The sequence below is a fragment of the Rhincodon typus genome, chromosome 5, assembly GCF_021869965.1.
Source record: "Rhincodon typus isolate 14 chromosome 5, sRhiTyp1.1, whole genome shotgun sequence".
Taxonomy (NCBI): Eukaryota; Metazoa; Chordata; class Chondrichthyes; order Orectolobiformes; family Rhincodontidae; genus Rhincodon; species Rhincodon typus.
Window position 1 is genome coordinate 68,457,671 of NC_063336.1, and position 5,424 is coordinate 68,463,094.

The following is a 5,424-nucleotide window of genomic DNA, read 5'->3' on the forward strand; positions in this document are numbered from 1 at the left end:
GTATATTGCTATCAGATTGGTCATGATTTCATTTAATAGTGTAATAGGTTTGAGGAAATAAATGGCATGCTCCTGTTTGGAATGTGGTAGTTTGAAGAAATCCAGTATGCAAAAGGTGTTTTGGTTGGAAAGTATCAATCTAAGTTCAATTTCTAACCTGGAGTTTGCACAGCTCTACGTTGATATTTAAAGGCCAGCCTGAATATGCCATATGTTACGGTAGTGTAGAACAAAGGAAAACATAACATTAAATTATTTTCTTAGCTTAATAATGTTAATAAACTTAGAATATAGGATATAGTTCAGTTCAGCAAAATCCTTTGTCCTGTCCTTCAATTATTTCACCTTAAACACAGATGATCCAAAATGGATGTACATGACACATGCATTGTGACTAACAATCGCACTGCTAAACAAAAGGAAAATCATTGTTGTAATTTTTACATTCATGCAGTCAAAGTGCTGGATCTTATGGCAATTGTCAATTGAGGCTACTCATTACGTTCAAACTCAAATACCTTCAAATGCCTTTTTACACAGTACAGTGGAATTCCTTTAACCTGGAGAGAGTCAACTCTGATCAGTATTTTACAGACTGTCACCAGACACAAGAATTCTAAATTGAGGAAACAACTCCCATTTCCTGAGGCTTCATGAATGAATGTAGAAGTTGCTAGAAATGTGGAATAGGTTCAGGAATGACAGAAGGGCAAGTTCAAACTTTAGATATGTTCCATCAGAAGTTGTTTATTGAAGGCCTGTTTTGTTTGCGGTGAAACATCTGCAATATGAGTAGGTGTTTAAGATTTGTTTATTAGGCAGTAACTTAGGGGATGGAAGATGAACCTTGCTAAAATTGAGAATTGCCATCAGCTCCGGAACTTTGGTTGCATTAATGTAAAAGTTGCAACAATGATTTTCTTGCAAGCCAGCAGTCAGATCCAAGGTCACACTGCATGTGTCAGATCCATTCTCTTTAGATCATCTACATCTTGGCATGAAAGAATAAAGAAAAATCTAAAGATTTTGATGAATTCTACCAGTTTCTGTAAACTTGCCATGCTAATATTATTGCACTGAGAAAGTAGTTGAAATATGCTGTTTTGCCTTCCTTTGTGCTCCTTTTTTTGTTCTGTCCTCTATTAATGTATACGATATGCAGAGCATTATTTTTTCACATGACACGCAATGAATTCAAATACAAAGTAATTGGCATTAAATCACGCAGAACCAACTTAAGTCATATGAAATGCTGTTGGTTTTAGATTTCTAAAACAAAGACAATAAAGAAAATTTTCTCACAAGCATCAACTTTATTCATTACAAGTTATAGAATATCAGAAACATTTCAATGATATAACGTTCAGGGAGCCTTGGAGTGAATGGTGGATAAATGGTGTGGGCTTTAACTCATAGTTTATTTAAATATTGTCCTGCTTATCTCATATTTTTGCCACATCTTATCATATTTTACAAACAAAAATGAAGACATATGCATGCACAAAACAGCACAGATAAAGATAGTGGGGTTAATTTGTAATTTCACTGGCTGCGTAGTAACTTATAGTTCATTCGCCTGCTGTACAGCTTGCTCAATTTTTATTCCATTCAAAATAATGAGCATAGAATTGTGCAACATCAGTGAAAAGCATCCAAACTAGAAGCATAATTGGATTACTTACACGAAAAGAATGACCTTGCAGAAAATAGTTTCTTCATTAAATTAGTAGTTTTAGGCTAATCTCTCATTTTTTAAAACTTGTATATGCATTTACACAAAAAAATGCAAAGGTGAAAACTAGAACTGCATAATGGTTCATCAAGGTCAGAAATGGGAACATGTTTAAGTCATATCTAAATTTTTAGATGCTGGCAGATGTTTGGCTTTCTCAATGATTTCTATTTTTAATTGCAGAGTTCAGCATTTTTAGTTTTTAATCTCCAGCTTTTAAGAACAGTATTTCTGGAATTTACCATGAATTTGCAAATGACTTAAAAAAGCGTACCTTCCAAAATTTAGTCAGGATTTGGATTATACTTGTGGAAACATACTTTCTTGAATTATTAGATGCTCCAATAAATAACTTAAATATTTTACACAACTACACCTTTTACACACATTTGCAAATCAAACATAACTCACATTTTGATGAATATTAAGTTACACTTTAAGGAAGAGACCAAGGAAATAAACCAGTATGTTCTAAAAATTAGAAAAAAAAAGTAAGAAAAAGAAAATATCAAACTCTGCAATGTCCAAATGCTCCATAAACTTCAATTCTATGAAGAACAATGCAAAACAAAACCAAAGAACTGCAGATGCTGGAAATCAGAAACGAAAACAGAAACTTCTCCAGATCTAAAGAAGGGTTACTGGACCCAAAAAATTAAGTCCACTTTCTCTCCACAGATGCGCCCAGACTACTGAGTTTCCTCAACAATTTCTGTTTTGTTTATGAAGAACAATGCTGTTAGAACACAGGCTATAAAACCACATTAGGTCCACTATACAACAATTTTATCTAAACTTTTGTATTTTAATTTCTTATGTGTGTCCCCATATAAATATGAAAAGTAAAACACTTAAATATTCCAGTAAATTCAGATTAATAAACAAGCTTATCTATGTATTACAGCAGGGAAGATTTTAAATAATTCTGAAGCAAACAATCCTATATTATACTTTTTTTGTAACCCTCTTTCTATCGTTTTCATCTATTGCCACGGAAAATAACTTTTGTTTTACTCAAAGGATTTTTTTACAGAAAATATATAAGTGCTTGTACAAATTACAATTAAAAACTATATTTCCTAGAAAAGCAAATACAATACTTCAGGTTTTTAAGGTTAAACCAACACATTATTGGAAAAGAATAACACATGGATTTTTATATATGCATCACACAAAAGTAAGTAGCAATATAAACTTAGATTATTGCATGTATACTTCAGATATACTCACTTGGATAGATTTTGTAGAAACGTTCTAGTTCGTCAGTGTTGTTATGTACAAGTCTAGAATTAGCTCCATCATCATAGGTAATAAAAACTCCGTATAAAATAATGATCACAACTTCTAGTGCAATTGCCAGTATAGGAAATTTAAAACGCATGCTGGTAGAGTATGACACAGGCATCTTGCAGTTTTTCTTTATCTGAGCAAACTTTGAGATCTACTGCTTGAGTTTAAAAGTGACTGCTAGCTTGAAAATAAAACTGGCTGGTAATTCACACCCACAGCAAAAGGGTGTGACCAATTGGCAAACAGCCTTATCTCCTTTGTTAGATACTTCAATTTTGTAGTACTTTGCAAAGGAAACACTGTTACTCTTCTAACTTTCTAACAGGTAAGATTGAGTCTCCAGGACATATTGCAAATATGACAAAAAAACAGAATGTGAAAAACTGTCTGCCTCCACACTTTGCAAAAGTTGATTCCCTTCAAAAAAATCAAATAATACAGCTCATGTCCTTTGCTTAATGTTTTTTCTGAATAATGAATGTCAAATTCCAATCCATGCAACTGCAAATGCAAAAACAAAATGGAAATTGCATTAACAATCAAAATCAAAGAAAGAACTTGTATAGTAATAGTGACCATCATGTCATACAGTTTGGGTTAATAACTGTGGAGACATAAATAGAGTAAAAATTAATTTTGAGGGGGTAACAATGAACTTGGGAAAAATAAATGGACAACAATATTGATGAACAGGAAAACAGAGCAGCAAATGAAACTATGAAATCAATGTATCAAGGAACATCCACAAAATTGTAGAGTTTCCTATATATATTGATTGGATCCAGTGGGATTTTTATTTTTCATCATCAGTCCTGTGAGCAATTGTCGTCAGCATCATAAAGCCTTACAGCACAGAAGATACTGTGCTGACCTAACCACATGAATCCCACTTTCCAGCACATGGCCAATTAGCCTTGAACACTGACATCAAAAGAGCTCATTGATGTATTTTTGCGAGTATTCCCACCTTTACTGCCCTTCCAGGCAGTGCATTCCAGATTTCCATCACCCTCTGGGTGAAAAACATTTCCCTCACATTCCCTCTAAACCTCATGTCACTGACCTTAAAATTACGCTCCCTTGATATTGACCCTTCAACTCAGCTGCTTCCAATCCACCTTGCCCATATCCCTCATAATCCTGTAAACTTCAAACAGACCCCCTCTCAAACCCTCTGCTTTAGCAGGTGTGGCAGCATCTGTGACGAAAAAAATCTGAGTTAACGTATCAGATCCGGTGACCTTTCCTCAGAACTGATGGTAGCTGGGAAAACGTTGATTTATATACTGAAAATAGGGATGGGGATGGGGTAGGGAGTAAACGATAGGATAAACAATAGAGCCCAAAGAGAGAGAAGAGCATTTGGATAGACAAAGGAATTGGTAATGATCTGGCTGGGAGGGTGAGTTGCTGTTAATGGGGACTGTTAGTGACTGACAATAGGTAGTGTGTAATGGCAGGTGATGTGATAACAAGGCCTGGTGTGTGGGGTAGGGGGCTGGAACATAGGAGACTTTAAGCCCTAAAATTATTGAATTCAATATTGAGTCCGGAGGGCTGCAGGGTCCCCAAGCAGAAAATGAGGTGTTGTTCTTCCAACTTATGTTGAGCTTCACTGGAACACTGCAACAAGCCAGAGACAGAGATGTTGGCCAGGGAACAGGGTGGTGTGTTAAAGTGGCAGGCAACAGGTAGCTCAGGGTCTTTTTGCAAGCAGAACATAGATGTTCTACGAAGCGGCCACCCAGTCTACGCTTCCTTTCCCCAATGTAGAGGAGACCACATTGTGAGCAGCGAATGCAGTAGAGTAGATTCTGGGAAGTGCAGATGAAATGTTGCTTCACCTGGAAGGTATGTTTGGGCCCTTGGATACTGGGGAGGGAGGAGGTAAATGGGCAGGTGTTGCCCCTTTGCAGGTTGCAGGGGAAGGTGCCTTAGGTCTTCAGACCGCATTTCTGCCACCTCCAGCGAGATACCACCACCAGACACACATTCCCCACCCCTCCCTTGTCTGCCTCCACAGGGACTGTTCCCTCCAGGACACCCCTGGTCCACACTTCCTTCACCCCCAACGCCACCACCCCCCCTCCCCCCCCCCCCCCCCCCCACCCCCCCACACCCCCACAGCCCCACGGCAATTTCCCCTGCAACCAGGCAATTAGGGATGCACAATAAATGCTGCCTAGCTACTGATGTCCTCATCTCATTAATGAATAAAGGAAAGAAAAAGTCACCAAGGATTAACCAGCAACCTCTGTTTGTACTTTCTGCAACAAACAGCCAGACATGACCTACATACCTAATGTGGAGGAGACATCTTATTGCCGTTGTTAGTCCCAGTTGAAGAAGATGTTGCATTGTAGATATGCTAGACATTATGGCATGGTGCTCTGACTGTCTCC

At 37.4% G+C, this 5,424-nt stretch overlaps 1 long non-coding RNA gene across 2 annotated transcripts; it reads right to left on the bottom strand.

The window, feature by feature from the left end:
- Positions 1 to 1,293: 1,293 nt before the first annotated feature.
- On the bottom strand, positions 1,294 to 3,462 carry LOC125483186. 2 transcript variants are annotated; one of them, XR_007262141.1, is made up of 2 exons: positions 2,963 to 3,462; positions 1,294 to 2,203 (listed from the first exon to the last, which is right to left on the bottom strand). It is a non-coding gene; the product is annotated as an uncharacterized LOC125483186 (long non-coding RNA). The 2 variants fall into 2 exon arrangements; XR_007262142.1 differs by having other exon boundaries at positions 1,294 to 2,444.
- Positions 3,463 to 5,424: the final 1,962 nt, after the last annotated feature.